Source organism: Ursus americanus, chromosome 19 (assembly GCF_024610735.1).
Source record: "Ursus americanus isolate L20-20 chromosome 19, mUrsAme1.1.p, whole genome shotgun sequence".
Lineage (NCBI taxonomy): Eukaryota > Metazoa > Chordata > Mammalia > Carnivora > Ursidae > Ursus > Ursus americanus.
Window position 1 is genome coordinate 44,230,684 of NC_142145.1, and position 19,317 is coordinate 44,250,000.

General features: G+C 38.7%; 1 long non-coding RNA gene across 1 annotated transcript in view; it reads right to left on the reverse strand.

Annotated features, from left to right (window-relative positions):
• Positions 1 to 489: 489 nt before the first annotated feature.
• The window catches only part of LOC148108503 (uncharacterized), a 19,827-nt gene continuing 999 nt past the window's right edge, over positions 490 to 19,317 (reverse strand). Inside the window, exons 2-4 of the long non-coding RNA XR_015727726.1 lie at positions 19,000 to 19,099; positions 10,796 to 10,845; positions 490 to 2,413 (exon numbers count right to left, since the gene is read on the reverse strand). This is a non-coding gene — a long non-coding RNA (uncharacterized LOC148108503). The remainder of the gene's footprint in view (positions 2,414 to 10,795; positions 10,846 to 18,999; positions 19,100 to 19,317) is intronic.

The window sequence follows — 19,317 nt, forward strand, 5'->3', positions numbered from 1 at the left end:
CAGGAATGCAAAATACAAAACTCCACACACGTTCAAATTTTACTGCCTGCAGCTAAAAGAAGGGAAAGAACTTAAAACTGTTGAAACCCTTCAACTTTAAAAGCATTAATAGATGGTCCCAGGGGATTAAATCTAAATCTTAATGTGTAAAAATCAAGTTAATAACCAGAGAGATTAATATGGCTGCATTTGATTATTGTGATAATGCAAACAATTAGTACTGCCAAAGTGAGATGTATTAGCCTCCTTCTTGCCCCTCACATCAGCAAGACACTGGAAACAAATGGAAATAAAACATTTTACTCCAAGGTTTTTCTATTGGGTTTTTTCTTTTTTTTTTCTGCCTTTGTCTTTCCTTCGTTGTAGCTGACTCATTTTTGAAATTTTATTTCAGACCACCAGAATCATCAAATCTTTTCATTTTGAAACTATAATTTCTATAAAACTAATAGCAATGATCAGACATCATCAATTTCATAATGTCAGAGATTTATTCATGTGTACTTCCTTACTATCAGTACTTTCTCAATCTTCATGATAAATGAAAACTGAAGGCTGTTGGGGGGCGGAGTTTGAGGGGGGAATGGAAACAAAGAAAAGATAAAGGTAACATGGGAGGTTTATACCATTTAGTTTTCAGTTCTCAAGGTTTTTCAGGAGGCGACAATTGGCATTTTTATAATTGTTTTACTTCATGTAGCATTTTTCCTGCTGGTGGTTTCTGGAGAAAGGGTGGCTTCTGGAGAAATCTGCCTGAGAGTACAGTGTCTTCTCGTTAGACAAGTTCCTACCTTTTCCGTAATCTTGCGCCAGGCAGAAAAATGGGCTTCGGGTTGGTGGGCAGTGGGAAAGAAATCACCGTAAACAAAGGAGTTGGCTTAAAAGCAGTAAGTCTGGCTATGGTGAATAAATGGATCAGATGTTGTGCCAACAATTAACTGACGCTAGGAAGACATCTGCCCTTCACATGAAATTGACAGGAAAGAAATATTTTAAAAGCTGGATAGAAACCCTCGTGAAGCCTCAGCAATAAACAGGCATTGCGGTGATCAGAAGTCCATCTGAAGCAGAATCCTGTACATGTATATAGGATACAGAGGACGTAGGGGATGTATATTTACCTGGGTATGTTTTAGATCCTCAGAATTTAAAACTATTATCTTGCTTTTGAAAGGTGAAATTAAGTTAAAACGAGTGAAGAGTTAATACAATGTATTTTTAAGCAAATGAACACAAAGGAAGCTTAGAAAAGGGACATTTTAGTGATTTATTTGGGTGGGGGGGGCTCAGACGTGTTCTGGCCTATGTCACTTGAAACCTTTTATTTTGCTTCTCAATTCAGATCTGTGTTGTGCATCAAATGGGTGTCCCATTCGTTATTTTTGTTTTAGCAGGGTCTGCGGGGGATTCCGGGGGACCATTTAACAAACCGCCGCGACAATGGAAGAGTTGTTCACTTTGCTTCAGCAAAGTATCTGAGGAAAGTGTGTTTAGAGGTAGGGAGCGGGATCTGTCAGGAGCTGCTGCTCCCTGAGCCTGGCAGCCTCGTGACAGTTACTAATATCAGCAGATTTAATGTGTTTAGTCTAGTTGTGAGGTTTGTGATGTGTTTTTGATTTCCTGCTTCAGAAATGCGTTTTGGCTAGAAAACAGTGAGGCACACAATTCTTGTTCTTAGCATGCCACAGTCAGGAAATTGTTACCTTTGTACCCAATTTATATTACATCATAAGTTACCTCCACGCCGTTTGAGATTGTTGCTTCTGGGTTATTCGATCAGTGTGCGAACATGAACCCTAAGGTAGGGAACCACGAGGCGTGTGAGTTGAGCCCGTGCCCACGCCTAGGCTGTGTGAGGATTCACAAAGTGCATTTTCCTTTCCTTTCTCCTGGATGCTTCAGTTTATCTTTATTCTCCAGGGACTGCGAAATTGCTTCATTGTCTTTTAAAATCTTTAACATTCTCTCTTGCTTTAGAACCAATTTGGAAACGAATACACAAACCACCTGCACAACCGGAACAGAGAGCACTTTTCTCTTCGTGTTTCTTTCTACAGCAGTGAGTGGTTTATGCATCTTTCTTTTCTCTGCAACTCTTAAACATATTTTGTCCCTTTTCTAAGTATCAATTTAAAGACATCAAAGAGGGGGGAGACACCTCGCAGTGGGCTCTGGCACTCTTCAGAGTTTTTAGTTTTGTCTTAACTTTGGCTTCTTATTCTGTTTCAGGCTTGGTGGTAAGTAGTCAGATTCTATTTTTAACATGGAGTTTTGCTCCGTGGTGCATTGTGTTAGGAGAGCTTGGGGTGCAGAGCTGGAATAACTATTATTTTGTAGGGTAGAAATCAGGTTTATTTTAACTAAATGTTTAGCAGTCGTGCGTTGGTAGTTAGACTTCACTCTTAACTCGGTGCTGGAAAAAAGAAATTGAAGAGAGACATTTAAAAATAATTGTGCTAGGATGTATTCGTACCTCAATTCGGGGGCAACTGCTATCACTTTTATGTATCTCCTTTGTCTACGGGAAATAGCATTAGGCTTTTCAGGTTAGACACATACTTTATATTTTGTTATTTCAGAGTTCAAAAAGGAGAGATCTTGTTTCTTTAAAATAGAGGTCTTAAAATCAAGCCTGCCTGAAGGGGAATTGGGGGCACAATCAGGTCTGTCTTCCAGCCGCCAGGTCAGTGGGCGGCTCGGATGCACCCATCTTTCCAGAGGCAGGAGGATTTCCCGCTGTTTTTCCAGGAGTGACCTAGAAGGAGGTTAATGATTCCAAAGAAGGACTTTCCCCTCAGGGAAAATTTAATCTTGTGACCTTTTTCTCTATCTGTCCATTTCTTTTAAGTCATAGACTCCCTTCATTTAACTTACATCAAGCTGTTTTATTTTCTTCAAAAACATGGTTGAAGTGACTGCTTCGCTTTCATTTAACCCTTGAACTGAATGCATTTTCAATTGAAATTTCTGTGCGGAGTGTAAGCTAAACGTTCTTACTAATCTCTATATTTCCCTCAAAAACAAACAAACAAACAAAACGTCAATCCTTATAAACTGTGATAGGGAAGTCCAAAAAGAAATGCTATTTGTATTACTCTTACAATTGTCTTTCCTGGAGGCAGGCACACACAAAGGCAAGAGATTCAGAATAAAGCATTGCTTGATTAATTGAGAAATTCTTTAGAAATATTGTTTGGGATGTGTGTGTGTGTGTGTGTGCACGGCGCGTGTGATGATTGGGTTTTCTGATGTGCTCAGAGTGCTAAGATCATTACAAGGAAATTTTTAGTAAGAAATATGTAAATGATGACAAGATCTCTTCACAGAGAATTTAAAATTATGAAAAAAAAATCAGCTTTATCTAGCCAGTTTCACTTTTTTTTCCTGCCTGAAATATGCAGACATTGGTGGATCAAATTCAGTGTCAGAATACAGTAAAATAAAACTGTAATTATTTTATTATTCTCATGGGTTCGGACTCATGGGTGCAATGAGTTCTTGACGGTAAAGTGAAAACAGAAACTGCCTTGTGCTCAAAGTTGTTCGTTTTTTAAAAACAACTTTTTATTCTGCAACAGACCCAGGACATTTTCAGCACGATCCTATGACTCACTTTTACTGCCAACGTAAATTAAAATAAATATTTCTTAATTTTTAGCATTATAATGTTCCATTTTGGAAACAGTAAATCCAGAACACTGTGATTCCTGTGAATGTGTAAGACAGCCTATGCGTAGATTCTCTAGTATTTAATATGCTCTATTGCCTAGAGAATTCTGGTTGTTATCCGTTGGGGTAAATGCCGTTTGGAACAAAGAAAGTACTAGCTGTTCAGCTAGTCGATTTTCTGTAGGCTCTATCACTCCAGTAAGCATGGGCTGAGGATGTGCCTTGTTCTTAGCACTCTTCATACGTGATAACCAGGACCAGTCATTGCCCTCAGGCTACCATGAAGTCTGTGAAAACCATTGCCATCATGGGACAATTAAGGACCCACTGCCTGCAAATTTTAGTAGTACTGACTATGAGTACAACAAAAGGGAAAAGCAACAACAGTAAATAAACAATAACATTTTACAAAGTGCTCTTACATACACCATTATAATTTCTTTCTTTTTTATTTTTTTTAAGATTTTATTTATTTGAGAGAGAGAGACAGAGAGAGAGAACAGGGTGGGGACAGAGGGAGAGGGAAACAACCTCAAGCAGACTCCACACCAAACATGAGCCTGACAGGGGGCTCGATCCCACGAATCTGAGATCATGACCCTGAGATCATGACCTGCGTCAAAACCAAGAGTTGGACGCTTAACCTACTGAGCTACCCCGGGACCCCACACCCTTGTAATTTCTGCAAGTTACTTGGGGCTTTAATTTTTTTAAGACTAATAATACCTTTCCCATACCTCACAGGGTTGTTGGGGAAATATAAGGTGCCAGGCACTGGGTCACAGGCTTTAGAGGTAAGGAAACCAAAGGCCAGAGAAGTTATATAACTCGTCTAGGGTAAGATAAGGAATTCGGCGGGAAAGCTGAGATTGTTTTAGCTTCTTCTATCAGTGCCCAGTGTCTGACATTATCCAGATTAGCAAGTCCAAGACCAAGCTTGCTATCTTCTTCCACAATTGTTCTGCCTTTGCTATATCCTAATTTGGCTGATGCATTCCTATTCCCTGATCTACCCAAGCCACACTTTTGGGGAGCATCATTTCTTCCTTAATTTACCCCTCAACCAATCACCAAGGCTTAGGTTCAATCCATAGATTACCCCTGAATGATCTACAATTGTTATGTCTACTGTCAATGCCCTTAATTTGAGTTCTGACCTTCAACATGCCTGGCTCACCGTAATCCTCCTTAATTGGTCTTTGCCTTTCTCTTTCCCCTTCCCTGCACTCCACCATAGGGATCATTCCAGAGCACAAATCCGATCCTATTATTGCTCTGCTTAAATCCTTCAAGGACTCCCTGGTCCAGCTCCTACCACACCTCCCAATGCAATCTTCCCACTTCTCACCCTGGATGTTCCAGACTATTTGTAGATCTCTGCTTGTCCACATTTCCATCCTTTGCAGATTGTGTACTCTCTCTCTCTCTTTTTAAAATATTTTATTTATTTATTTGAGAGACAGAGTGAGGGAGAGAGAGAGAGCACAGGAACAGGTACAGAGGGAGAAGGAGAAGCCGACTCCCTGAAGAACAGGGAGCCCAACACGGGGCTTGATCCCAGGACCCTGGGATCATGACCTGAGCCAAAGGCAGACACTTAACCAACCAAGCCATGCAGGAGCCCCTATTGTGTACTCTCTGTTTGGAATGCCAAGCCTTCTACGTTGTCTGTCATGGAAACGCTGGCCATCCTTTAAACTTGAGTTCTTCCTTAGGAAAAAAATCCCTGCTTCCCAATCTACAAATGGTGTTAATTGTTCCATTGTCTATATTACTTCAGGGTCTAGACCATGTCATCTTTGCACTCATCATACTATAATGAAATTATTTATTTACATGCCTGCCTCCCCCAATAAACTATGAACTCCTCGAGGGAAAGTATTTTTATGTCCTTGTAATTTTATATAGTGTCTGGTATATAAACTCCCTATAAAACGTTTTTGAATTCTAAGGAGTGGGTGGTCATCAGAGCTGAAAGTCGCAGATGAGTCAAGAAGGGAGAAGGCAGAGAAAAACTTACAATTCTGGAAAGATAGGGGTCATTGATAACCTCCCAAGCACAGAGTCCTAGAGAGATAGTCAAGGGCATGAAACAAGAATGGACCATCAGGATTCTGGAATAGAGGCTTACGATCATGCAGACCTGAATTTTGAAATGTTAAATTACTTTTAAATTATTCTTTTTATCTATAATTGACTATTAGAAGTCTTTGACAGATATACATTTTAGTCTATAATCTTGGAGTATAAATTTCAGAAGCTTATTTGTAACAAGTAATGATTGCTTTAATTTTTTTTTTTTGGTTGTAACACTAGAGATTCAATTTCAAAGTGTTCCGCTACTTCTAGTGTTCCAAGGTAGATAAACAAAACTCTCCCTTTATCCTCCTCTCTCCCTCTTAACCTTTCCCTCCCTCCCTGCCTCTCTCCCTCTCTCTGTATATATATTTTACCATATACTTTACAATTATAATGTGTTATCATATGACTAGTTGCCCACCACTCAGACTATTTTAGGCTGAAGAATACAAATAATTTTAACCCTTCGTAGAATGATGAGGCCAACCTTTATGGTCATGCAGATGGGCCCAGCACAAAGGCTGCTGAGAAAGTAAGTGCTGGCTCAAATCCAACTGGCACTCTACTCCCCAGAGAAGGGGCTGAGGCCTGGGGCTATGCCCACCAAAGAGGACTTCTCCATCCAATTCGTATCAAGGTGCTGTTTGGGCTGACATGGCCCTGCAGAAACCCCTCCATCATCATTTTATTTTATTTGCCTTTCCCCTGACCTTTCTCTGTTCTGTTAGTTTTTTATTAAAGCGAAGCAACCAGAATTACAGCGATATTTCAGCAATAGATGCCCAATGACTTTATATAAGAGTTTGCTTCAATTTCCTAATATTTTGTTGACTTCTTGATGAAGCCACACAAAACATACTTGTTTCTCATCGGCCACATTTCAAGCGCTCATAGCCACATGTAGCTATTGCGCAGCAGGGAAAACATTTCCATTATTGCAGAAAGTTCCACTGGACAGTGCGATGCTAAAGGGACAAGACCAACAATAATAAAGAAACAAGTGAACAAGGTAATTTCAGATAGTGGTAAGTAGGACTTAGGAAACAGAATAGATGCGGTGGAGTGCAGAGTAAGTGCACAGGATGCTGAATGCTGGAAAGCAGCAGCCACACAAAGCTCTGAGGGCTGATCCTCCCAGGCAGAGAGCACAGTAAGTGCAAAGGCCCTGAGGTGAGAAGGAGTTTGGCGTGTTTGAGAAATGGAAAGGTCAGTGTAGTGTGGGCTCAGTGAGGCAGGAGAGGAGGGTGGAAAGATAGCAAGTCAGAGAGGTGCAGGGGCCATATCCTGCAGGGCCATATATGCTATGGTAAAGGGCCTGGATTTTGGTCTAATTGCAAAGGAAAAACACTGGAGAATTTCAGACAAGGAGTGACATGACCCGATTTGTATTTTTAAAAGACTGTTCTGGCCCACTTGAAGCAGATCTTATAAAGGTGAATTTCCAGGACGGGCGAGAGAAGGGGATAAGTATAAAAATGTTATGATGAAGGAATCTATGTGTATATTTTAAATTCATTAGTGCCATATTTGTGTGCTATCCTTAAATCATTTCTGAAAACTAAAATTTTGTGTGGATCTGTCGAAAAAGATGAATACAAATTCTAAGAAAGAAAAGCAGGGGCCACCTGGGTGGCGCAGTCTTTGGGCCTCTGCCTTCGGCTCAGGGCGTGATCCTGGTGTTCTGGGATCGAGCCCCACGTCAGGCTCTTCTGCTGGGAGCCTGCTTCTTCCTCTCCCACTCCCCCTGCTTGAGTTCCCTCTCTCGCTGGCTGTCTCTCTCTGTCAAATAAATAAATAAAATCTTAAAAAAAAAAAAAAAAAGAAAAGCAGGGCTGCAGCTAAGGTGGGACTTGGAGTTCTGTCTCACAGGAGGGCCTTTTTCTCTGCCCTCTGTGGGCGACAGCACAGCACCACGAGGTTCTCAGGACACCCGCAAGTGGATCAATGAGGGAACATGGGGAGCTTGGCCCAGACAGACAGGGTCGACATCCTTCTGGAGGGGCCTGAGAAAGTTCTAAACATGACACTGGCCAAACAACCAGGTAGCAAATCATAAACCAGCACAGAAAGAGAGGAGCAAAGCCATAGGTGTGGAAAGAGCTGATATTAGAGAAATTTAATATCTTAAAAAAGGAAAGACAAGAGAGGGCAACACTTTGGAATATGTTGTCATTCTCTAGGCATGTTACTCTAGGATCCAGAGTTAAAAAGAAAAAAAAAGTTAGCCAGGGAAAAATGTATCCCAAGATAAGTTTCTGATACGAGGAAGAGCAAATGATTCTTCAACAATCTGGGAACACCAATAATGGTGTCTGTTAAAACTATGTTGTACCCGTCTTTTTAAAAAAATAATCGAAGATGATTCTTCTGCTAACTCCCTCTGTGACTTGGAGCAAATCCCTCAGCATATGAGATTTGGTTTCTGTATCAGTAAATAGGAGGCTTAAGGTTCCTTCTTATGCCTCTGAAATCTCGCTCAGGTCTAAAATGGAGATGGGTTGTTGAAATTCCGCAACGTTCCTTTTGGAAGAATAATACAGAAAGGAAGAAAAGAAGAAAAGAAAGAAATTTTTGGTGATAGAACTTGGTGCTACTAGCTTTAATTAAATCAAAGGCAGTAACAGGAGCTGGAGACAGGAGCTGGAGACGAGATATTTGTATAGCTAAAGAGCTTCGGTCCCATTATGGGTATTAAGGAACATCATAAATGCAAGAAAGAATAGATTAGGATAACCCATTTACCTGGAAACACTGCAGGCTCTGAGGTTGGCCACATATTTACTGTGTCTATTGATCTAAAGAAGAATTTAACTTTGGAAAGGCTCATGATGAATGGTTTCAAGGACAGAAAATCGGAGCAATAGGGCCAAAATGAAAGGCGGCGCGGTATTTGCTTCTTACAAACTCTGCACTTTCATACCACTAGGCCATGTGACGTCCCCGGGCACCTTCCCGGGTGCTGGGCTCTCCGTAGTAACATACAGAACATGGGCTGGATTTCAGCCCCCATTCATCTCTTTGTGAGCAACCCACAAAACCCATGACTTTCCTTAGCTGTGTGCCTTAAATAGCTTCCCCCTGTCTGGTAAAACGCTCCTCATCCTTTAAGAACCAGGGTGAAAGCCACCTCTTCTGTGAAGCCTGCTTCAACCTTCTCAGGCAGGATTGATCTCTCCAATTGTGCTCTTCAGCATTTTGTTATCCTCTTAGGATTGTGCCTATCATGTTTATTTACAGTTTTGGTCTTTCTTTTTTTTAAGAAGTTTTCCTTCTTTGCTGGATCTTGAATTCCTGAGGGCAGGATTCCTGTGTATTCTTTTTGTTCACCTTAGCACCTCATATAGTTCTAATCAGAGAATAAATATGTAATAAATGCGTGCTGAATTAATGATGTATGGTTAAAAAACTATAGTCGCTATGAAGCAAAATAGGCAGAAAAAGATGAGGGAGAGAAGGTCTTCAGTCAAGATAGAGGTGCAAATATGAGGTTCAGTAGGAGAAGACTCAGAGAAAGCTTTAAAGTAGTTGGGTAGGGAGAATGAAGGCGGCCAAAGAGAAAGAGAATGTGAAGAAGGAAAGATAGCGAACAGAGAAAGCCAGCAGCTTAAAGGATAAAGACGTTCAAAACACAAGCGAAGAGGGAGTAGAGGGAGGAGTTCAAGAAATATCCAGGAAAACAAGCAAAAGGGGATCATTATCTCCACCACAAGGCTGGAGAAATGTGGAAAGAAGAAAGAAGGCAGGCCCAGGAAAAATGCACTATAAAAAATGCACTATATATGGGGGGGGGTGGGGAGAATTCAGATTATGGGGATTAGGATTAGTGGGTCAATTTTTCTAGGGGCTGAAAATAAATAATTAAAAATACAGGGAAGAGCAAGGAAGATTAATATTCAAGATAATCAGTTCCAAGTGTGGAGGATCATTGTGAGACCTTGCAAGAAGAAAAACTCGAATTGCTCTTGGAAAACACATGTGGCAGAAAAGGAAAACACCAGGCATTGCCTTTACAGCGGGTGCCACGTCCAGCACTGGGTGCTTTGTAAATTTATTTCTTCAGACTGGAAGTGTTAATCTTGGCCTTTTCATACCTGAGACATGAAAGCATACAAACGTGCTCTTTTTGTTCTTCACACACCTGACTAGCAAATGGACTATAATAACTGGCAAGTGGGTGGTGAGAAAGGAATAGCTGTTAATATCTAAGCATGGACTATTATTTTAGACAGTTTGTACTAAAAACGGAATCCATTTGGTGAAAAAGTTTAAAAAGAAAAACAAAATTACCTAAAAGAGAATGCTAAAGCTCTTAGGAGAATGGCACGACCGTTTGTCAGTTTTGGCCCCTCAGCATCATACTCCTTTTTCCTTTGGGGAAATACCATGTAGCATGATTTCAGAGGGAGGCAGGAACTTATCTCCATCTCCTAAAAGGTGGGCAGACAGTCCTTGCCTCTGAGCTCTGGCAGGGGGAGCAGGCGTGTGACCTCAGCTCAGCCAAAGGATGCCCCACTCCGAACTTGGGGTCTTTAGGGAAGGATGTAAAAGGCCAGAATGGCTAGAGATCATGCATAGTGGTGGCAGTGAAATCCAAAGTCTAGCAGGGCCCCAGTACCCTGCAACATGATGTCCTCACCAACGTGCCTGATGCGGGAACTTGACTGAGCTGTGGCAGATTTGAGCTTCTCTTGGTGCTTGCTCCTTCCCTGAACATCCTTCTTCAGTCTTCCTTAATTCTCTGAGCTACCTGTTACTCTTTAAAGAGATTGTTTTTCTGTTTAAGTTTACCCAAATTTGTTACCGAAAAACCTCGTGTAGACTGAATGTTTGTGTCCCCCCAAATTCGTATGTTAAAGCCTAATGCCCACTGTGAAGGTACTTGGAGATGGGGGGGCCTTGGAGGTGACTAGGTCGTAACAGTGGATCTCTCACGGATAGAATTAGTGCCATTATAACATAGGCCCCAGAGAGGTCCCTGCTCCTTCCACCATCATGTGAGGACATAGTAAGAAGACAACCATCTAGGAACCAGGAAGCAATCCCTTACCAGACACGGAATCTGCTGGCACCTTGATCTTGAACTTCCAGCTTCCAAAGCTGTGAAAAGTAAATTTCTGTTGTTTATAAGTTACACAGTGCATGGTATTATCAAATTCTGAAAGAACAAGACAGAACTCGACTGTGTATACAGTAGTCCCCCCCCCCCATGGGGGATACATTCTAAGACTCCCAGTGGATGCCTGAAATCTGAGATAGTACCAAACCCTATACATACTATGTTTTCTTCTGTACATACAGGCCCACCATAAAGTTCGACTTCTAAACTAAGCATAGTACAAGATTAACCACAATGAATAAAACAGAATGATTGTAACAATATACCATAATAGAAGTTATGTGAATGTGATCTCTCCCTCAAAATATCTTATTGTACTGAAGTTACCCTTCCTCTTCTTGCCGCAATGTGAGATGACAAAATGCCTATGTAATGAGATGAGTGAGGTGACTGGCGTAGGCTTTGTGATAGAGCATTAGGCTACTATTGCCTTTCCGATGATAAGTCGCGAGGGTCATTTGCTTTGGGATCTTGGTTGACTGGGTGTAACTGAGGTGGGAAAAGTGAAACCATGGACAAAGGGGGATTACTGTGTAAGTTACCTATTTTGTGTAACAAATTACCCCTAAACTAAGAGACAGAAATAACAGTTATCATCTCACAGTTTCTGTGGGACAGGATTCTGGGAGCAACTTAGCTGGGTCTTCTGGCTATGGGTCTCTCACAAGGTTGCAATGAAAGTGTCAGCCAGGACTATGGGGTGGGGGGGGGGGGCTGGGGAGATCTCATTTGAAGACTTGACTGGATGAGGAGCCATTTCCAAGCTCACTTATGTGGTTGCTGGTGGGGTTCAGGTTCTTGTGGGGTGTTGGAGAGAGGGACCCAGTTTCATGCTGATTGCTGGTCGGAGGCCTTCCTCGTTTCCTTGCTATGTAAGCCTCTGCGTAGCGCATCTCACAGTATGGCAGATGAAGTCTGGGAACAGGCACGAAAAGCCAGAGAAAGAGACAGAGGAACTTCTGTTTCTAAATGCAGAAATAGCATCTCATCATTTCATTATATCCTGTTTGCTTGAAGTAGCTCTCTAGGTGCAGCCCATGCTCAGGGGTTGGGATGACATAAAAGCATGAATACAAGAAGGCAGGCTCTTTGGGAGCCATCTTGGAAGCTGCCCATCACACCATGATCAACACACGCGATCTCTGTGAGTACTTTAGGTACATGGCGGGGAGCCAGATGAGGGTAGAACATGGGAAAAAAGGGGAAAGAATCAAGAAATTCGGGAAAAAGTAAAACTTTAATGGAATCCATGCAATATGGGCTATTGAAAATATTTAAGAATAAACAGAGAAGGATATGGGAAATTCGAACCTCTTAGGTCAACAAGTTACATCCTGAACCTCTTAGGTCAACAAGTTACATCAGAGCTTATACCATCAGATTGCAAGTAGTATGCGTTAATAGCTGACACAACACTCAGCCTGTAATAAATAGGAGAAAGGCGAAAGGTACTTACTATAGTCACCAGAAGGGAGACAGGCAGAATTTCTAGGAAATACCCAGAAGAAAGCATTCCACAAACTAGGGCATGATTTAGTGTTAAAACATGAAATCACAGGGTTTAATATCCAAATGCATGAGGTAGAGACGTGATTGGGGAAACTGGCCAATTTGAAGGCAGGTAAAAATCATTAAAGAAGACGGTAAGATTGATGATGTGGGCGTGTTTCTGTACCAGCAATATAAATCCATTTGGAAAACTATTCAGTGAATTGAAAGCCAGTCCATATATCTAGTCAATAAGAAAAAGGAAATCATCTCACAGAACTCTGTTCATATGCAGTTGATGCATCAGAAGGTAGATTGCAACTTCCAACTATAATGAATATTTGTGGACAGTCAGAGTACAGAGTCAATAGAAAATAAATGCAGAAGCATGCTAGTAAGAACGGAGGGAAAAAAGGGGGAAATTAGGGAAGGAGGCCCCTTTGAAATCCTAAGGGTATGTTTGGGAGAAAGAATCATGCAAGACAAAATTAAGAAGAGAGGCTGGAGGAAGGCAAGGAGAAAATAAAAACTTGGGAAATACGGGGGGCGGGGTCCCTACGGAACTGATTCTGCCTCATCAAACGTTTTTAATTCCATTTTTTATACATAAGTTATAACTGGCAACCTCTGTTGAGACTGTTTTTTTATTGCCTTATGGAAAAGCAAGGCCAACATGATTAAAAGGCAATGTATTCTCTTCCCAGGGAAGGGGAGCTGGGAATGATGAAGCCAAGGCTTTTCTTCAGAGTGACATTTTTATGTTACAATTTTAATAAAAAATAAAGAAAAGGAGTACGAAGATTAGGGAAAACATTTTAGGTTTCATCTTCCTCACCTTGAATGATAGTGGGAGGGGTCAGTGCCCTTTAAGAAGAAGAGAATATGATCCCTTAGAAAGGGGCAGGATATGAAAACAACAAAACAGCAACACAGAAATTACCACGTGGGGCATAAAAGGGAGGGATGTGAATACCCCAAACGGATAATACTAGATGGATATCCTAAGAGAATACCATTCAAATAATGTAAAGTCTGGATGTTATGGGAATAATGATATGAAATAGAAACTGCTATATTTTGCAAATATATGAAGTTTCTAGGGTTTGCCGTGGCCTGGTAATACTAGTGAAAAAGAAAAAAATGGGGCTTGGAAACCTAGTGGCCAAAGGAAATAAGATCTCTTTCTTTAAGGAGAGGACAAGCCCAGAGAAAGACAAACACCATATGAATTCATTTGTGGAATTTAAGAAACAAAACAAATGAACAAAGGAAGAAAAAAGAGACAAACCAACAAAGAGACTTTTAACTCTAGAGAGCAAACTGATGATGAAGGGGGGGGTGTGTTAGGAGGAGGGAGACAATGGTGATGGGGATTAAGAGGACACTTGAGCACAGAGTCATGTATAGAACTGCTGAATTATTATATTGTACACCTGAAACTAATATAACACTATGTTAACTACACTGGAATTAAAATAAAAATAAATAAATAAATAAATGATTTGGCAATTAAAAAATAAAAAGAGGGGGCAAGCCATGAATAAGGGCCAAAGGACAATACACAGAAAGATGAAAAACTCTGATAAGAATTGTGTGATTAGAATTTTCCCTTTAAAAGAATATTGACTCCCACCTATTATGTATTGAGCCTACAAGAGTCCCAGTGTTGAGGGTCAAACCGCATCAGTGGCATGTGTCCACATGGTGTCAAAGGTGAGACTAAGAATGATCACTCTTTCTCTGTTTTTATTGGTATCTGCTTATCTCTCCAACTATATTTTGACCACCTTGAGGAATTTCTTTGGAAATTACCAAATAGGGAGTTATGACTATGAACACTGCTAACCTCACATGGTCTTAGCAGCAGAAATAGGAAAAAAGAGAGGTCAGAAAAGCTTACATTCAAACAAATTTACTTACTTTTGAATTTGGTGATTTTATATTTGTAAGCAAGGAGCTATCAAAATCGCTAACAGTAATACTGGCATGGGGGCAGACAAGAAGGGGATGTCTGAACACAGATAAAACTTAGTCGATCTGACGTTCTCTCATTAGAATTCTCTATTAATTGATATCTCTGCGTGTCTTAATTAAAGCGGTAATGAAGGTTCATAAATATTAATTCAAAGGTACCAAAAATTTGTGAAGTACCTTCTGAATCACCAAAGACAGGTTAGGTGCTGTTCAGCCAAACTTCACAGATAAGTGAATTTATGGTGTTGTCATTTTTTAAAAAGTGTTAATCCATGTAATACAGATCATCCATTTTCAGGTTGCAGGATAGCAAATAGTTTATTTAACTCTGATCAATTCCCAAACATATGTAGGAAAAATCCCTATTCCCCCAAATCCTGTTATTTTTATACCATGCCTCTAGTGTATAATATATCTACCTCCCTATAACATAAGAAGTCTATAATATGAATATCTCCCCTTTTCCGAACCCCGGCTCTTTAAGAACCTTTGCTGTATTTTCATAGAAGGCTAAAGAAAAAAAATCCTCAAAAATTTTTTGAGATCAAGTGAGATCAAATTATAGTGTTTGAGTACCTTGAAAATAAGATGCTAGAAAACCATGATATTGATCATCATTTCTTTTAATGAAGAGAAATACTATTCATTTCTTCTACCACCGGTATGGCACAGCAAAAATGTATCGACATAATTTTAAAAATTAACTTCCAAATAACTGATGGTCAGGGATGGTTACATTTTTCCTTTGCTATGGATAGCTTCCAACTTTTAAATTTTATCCTTTTTCTTAAATGTAGCTGCCACTGACCATTATTGGGTTTCTTTTACTTATGTCCAGATTTCAATGGGCAATAGTTTGGTGTTTGCATGCTGTAGTGCTAACCACAGATTCTGGTATTTTAATAATTATGTTAAATTATGACAACAAAAGAACCTACTTGTCCTCATTTGTACAAGAATTTAAATATAAAAATTTGAGGTATAAAACAAAAGACATGATCTATTTTAAGTGTATAAAATTAATTCACGTGTAATATCTAAAACTTTAAAAATATTTATCCATAGGCATCATTATGTAGACATAACATGAAAAAATGTTGCCTTTCATAAATTTTTCAAAATGGGAGAAACATAATTTGCCATTTTAGGAAATGTGATTATTCCCTCTTTATTTCATTATCTACAAATTTTATAGTTCTAATTACAGTGATTATTTTTAGTCCGTGTCAATAAGTTCTACAAACACCTAATATTAGTAACACTTCAAAAGATGGATTCAATTTCTATCAACCGTTTTTTTCCTTTATTATCTCTTTTAATGGTACATGCTCATTTTTTGTTAGTTGATAACTTACCAATATCCTTACATTCTAGAATTTTCAGATGAATACTACCTGGTTTTTCTAATATGCCACAATCTATTTCCTTGAGATGATGCCTCACCTTTTAAAAGTACCTTCAAAAGTACCTTTCGTGGGGTGCCTGGGTGGCACAGCGGTTAAGCGTCTGCCTTCGGCTCAGGGCGTGATCCCGGCGTTATGGGATCGAGCCCCGCATCAGGCTCTTCCGCTGTGAGCCTGCTTCTTCCTCTCCCACTCCCCCTGCTTGTGTTCCCTCTCTCGCTGGCTGTCTCTATCTCTGTCGAATAAATAAATAAAATCTTTAAAAAAAAAAAAAGTACCTCTCGTTACTTGCAAATGTCATTCTAGCATAAGAACTCTGTTTTCTCTTTATAATTTCGATAGTAAAGAAAGGATTTCCCCCCTTTTTTATTGTTTCAGTGGATCAACAAGGACCTTTGGGGTGCTTATGAAGGCCTCAGAAAGAGAAGATGACTGTGACAAACTATGAGCTTTACATGTTACTATACATGATGTAATTAAAAATTAAAAATTTCACTGAATTACATAGAATCACAACGTAAGTTATGGAAGTTACATAAGTACAACATAAATGATGTATACTGTGCAATTTTTAAAACATTCCTTTCTTGATATATTTTACCACAAAACAGAAAAGTGCTTATGCACGTATATCCAAAATTTTAAAAAGGGACTTAATGACTCATTTTATGAAGGGAAAAAATGTCAAGTTAATAAGACTTAGTGAAAAAAGAAACAGACTGAAAACAGAATTTATTATTCATAATGGCAAAATACATTTGCTATTTTTATGTATTTAGTACAGACTTTCCCATGTGAAGTTCTTAAACGATTTTGCAGTCAAATATTACTACCCATTTTGTAGATTAAGAATAGTGGTGGGGGACAGTTATGGGAATAGGGGATGGGTATCAAGTAATTTATGGAGAATGACACTGTGGACAAGTAAAGGAACTGGAAACAATTAATAGTTTCTGTGTGCTAAAAACACTGCCTTCCCATATGCATCACTGACATTTTGCACAAATGTCGATAAACATCTGTCAACAAATGTTAATTTAAAAGCCTCTTTTATGTTGTTCTAACGTTAATATGTGAATATGCTAGTATATATGTATATAACATGTATATATTTTATATATGAAAACACATTTATAGTTTACACACAAAGATTCAGATGATTTTTGACGGACTTTTGTCCCTTCATATGATTTTAAATGTCTTTATAAATGACCTCCTTAGAAAGCTTCTGGGAAATAATAGGGCATATTACTCAGGCAGAGAGTACACTTAGATTTGAAGTAAACTTGTAATACCTTTTAAAAAAATCTGGAATCAGTCTTTAAAACAATCTGAAAATGTTACAAAAAATTGTTATATAGTATAGATAAGTTAAAGAAAGTAAAATATTTGTTAAAGATATTTTTAAAAAATCACGAAGACTGTTTTCTAACTGGTTTAGACTCCAGATTGCAACTTTGACACTATGACTTAAAACTTAGCAGAGACTTATAGTTTGCAATCGATATTTTAAACTGAAGATTTACTTGAATTGGTACCTAATATGTTTTGTGTAATTAATTCCTTTAAGGTCAGTTTTCATAGACACAGAATTCCTTTAACATTAATCCCTCCTTTAGCAATATCTTTACTGTTGGAATTTGCAATTGGAAAAAAAATGTTAATCTTTTTCAAATGAGGTTTTCAGTCCCAGGTATTTTATTTGTTTCACTGATAGAAGATTTTCTTAAAAATGCAAAATATCTTACAGGTGGATGCTACGGCTCAGTGTTAAGAAAAAAGGTAGAAATTAAATGAATCAGGCATCAATAAGACATGGAAAGTTTAATTATATAGATGCTTAAGTTCTTAATGAAGGGACTGAGTAACAGAGGGTCTGTCTCATTTTAAACTTTATACTATTACTCAAGTTATCTGTACACAGCACTTTATTTATTTTTTTAATGTTTTTTTATTATATTATGTTAGTCACCATACAGTGTACACAACACTTTAAACTCATAAGCCTTATATATTTACCTTTTCTATTTATTTATGAAATTTTGCAAAAATTACTTGGTGGATAACATAATTTGATGGACGATGGTGTTCAATAAACTGTTGTTGCTTGAATGACATTTTGATTGTAGCTTAATTGCTAGTTTTGATTTAAGAAAGGGAACAATATAGCTGAAAGTTGGAACATAAGTAACTGAGCATATAGTGGTTCGTTATCCCCCAAATAAATTTTATTAAGCAAGAAAATGTTTTCTAATTAGGCATGCTTACATATTCCCAGTTGTCAATTATGTTCTCTTGTGTTGGCAAATGAAAGACAGAAACATAATTTTCCTTCCTTAGCATCTGTGTTGCCTTTATCATATATATTGGATAGTTCGTATATTTTTGAGGTCTATTTGTTTATAAAGCATGGAAAGTAATTTTGAGTCTACTCAGCACTGCTTAATGAAAGCCAAGCACTCACCAATTCCATGTAATTGATTAATTCATGTGGAATATAATGGTAAGGAATGCTGGATCAGCAGGTTTGGTCTACCAGGTCTAGTGTAATACTTGGCCTTCCAAAAGGTGAGATGGTGAGTGTTTGTCTTGGGCTTCCAGACACCTTAATGAGTCATAAGAAAATACTTGTCCTGTCTTTAATAAAATTCTTTCTACATGTTATGTGTTATTACTCCATCATCAACAATGGCACTCAAGTATTTGCAAAGTTGATGCTTTTTACTCAGAGTCTTGAGATGGTGGCTTGGGCTTGTGAATAGATTTTGGAGTTTATGTTTAGAGGAATAATGAGTGTTTTTCTTTCCCCCCAGCCACTTGATACTGAACTTAAAATATTGAAAGAAATCTTGCAAACACATTTGCCCTGTGTAGGTTAATTTGTGAGATTAGGTAGAAAGTTATTTTTGTCTTTTGGAGGTTTGGCACTTTAACTCCCCCTAGAAATACTATGTAGTACTATCCCAAACTGGAATCTGAGACTCAAGACAGATCTACATTCTCTGTTCTGAAGGTTTTTTTCATCTCTTACAGAGGAAGGCAAGAGAAATATTAACACTGGGAAGAGAACGAACAATCACAGACTAAAATAGAGAAGGTAGTATATTGAGGAAGAACAAAAAATATCAAGCCACACAGAAGACAACATTAACAAATTAATTCGGCTATGCTTTAGTAACATGTTAACAGTTTTTCGCATTTCAGTACAAACAGGGTTAGATGCTATTAATATTTTCGATAGTATCACACATAACTTGGGACTACACATACCTGGCATCATCATAGCATCCTGCACACATATGGCTACCACATGAAAGGAAAGCATTGTAAAAACTTGGAGTCCTAAACATTTTTCTTTTCTGAAGAATTTCTGTGAAATGGAATGGTTATAAAGTTATGGGTAAAATCTAGAATCCCGAATGTTGGAATGTAGATTCTGCAACTAAAGTTGTATGCTTTATTATTTCACAGCCATGCAAAATTATATTTATTTGACTGCAACTATGATTTCATTTTAGAAATTCCTGTAGATGGACTGAAAAGTCATTTCAATATAACAAAGATATTGGGAAAAAACATATCCTGTAT